The sequence below is a fragment of the Frankliniella occidentalis genome, unplaced genomic scaffold (assembly GCF_000697945.3).
Source record: "Frankliniella occidentalis isolate FOCC.00 unplaced genomic scaffold, Focc_3.1 Scaffold52, whole genome shotgun sequence".
In the NCBI taxonomy this organism is placed as follows: Eukaryota; Metazoa; Arthropoda; class Insecta; order Thysanoptera; family Thripidae; genus Frankliniella; species Frankliniella occidentalis.
In genome coordinates this window covers 1,487,189-1,488,330 of record NW_026267182.1, presented here as the reverse complement: position 1 = coordinate 1,488,330, position 1,142 = coordinate 1,487,189, and positions in this window count along the sequence as shown.

Here is a 1,142-nt window from a genome sequence, read left to right as displayed (position 1 = left end):
TCCATGGAAATGTCTGCTCTTCTACCTATACCAGGGGTCTAGTTCACCACCCCGCGCTTCCCCGTGCGTGAACCTCTGTAGCGGCCTACGTACCGACTGTACGTCGTAAACTGCAGTACGCAGTTAATCGGTGGAATACCCATCCTCACAAGGGAATAAACCTACATCGAAAATACAGTCGAAACATGGTCGACCCGCATCCATTATTGCGTGGTGCGCACCGCCGTGCTGGGGCCATAATGAACACTAGTTTGTTTGGCGTTGCCCTGAGGTTTTCCCCCGCACCGCCGCCACTATGGCGCCCTCCCCCGTTTTAATTTGTCGCTTGTCGGCTTTGTTGTTATTTTGAAACGATCCCCGCCGGAGGGCGTGGAGCAGCAGCAGCAGCAGGGCTGGTGGTCGGGCTGCGTCCGGGTCGGCAGTGGGCCCCCGCCGCCAGCACGCCGCCCCCCCTCCCACCCCCTCGGTGGGGCCCTGAGCGCGCGTGGCGGAGTTTGTCACAGCGACGGGCGGCAGGCCGGACGTTTGTTGGTTTTTCGGACACAGGCCGCCCCGTCCGGCCGCCAGATAACTGAAAGTAGTTGATTAATGCGTTGCCGCCCACATGTTGCAGTCCCCGGACCGGAGCGGCGGCCTGCCCCAGCCCTGCCTCTCCACCCCTCCCCCGGGAAGGACCTCGCTCGCCCGACGCCCCGCCCGCCCGCCTCGCGTGTCCTGTCACTAGATGTTGCATGCAGCTGAGCTCTCGAATAAACCTAAACAAATTGCCTCCCCCCCCCCCCCCCTTACGTCCCTTTTTCGTCCATCGCATAAGCCAGGGGGACCCGACCCTGGGGACGCACCGTACCGCGCGATGTCGCGAAACATGATGCTCTTTCGCTTATTCAACTATGTGCTTACACGTACAGCAGGAAGTCAAAAAAAGATGATAGTGCTGCGATATCTGATATTGAGTGATTCATATCAAGTGTGAAACAAAAAGGAATCGTCTTTCGTTTAAGATAATCCGATAAAAATTCACTTTTGGTCATGTTTTTAAACTGCGATTGAGTATACGGTCCGACGCGTTTTGTCGCGTTAGGCCCCTGCGCCTGCTCTCATTGTTCCCATGCGGCGCCAGAGTGGAGGGGGCCCGGTGGGGG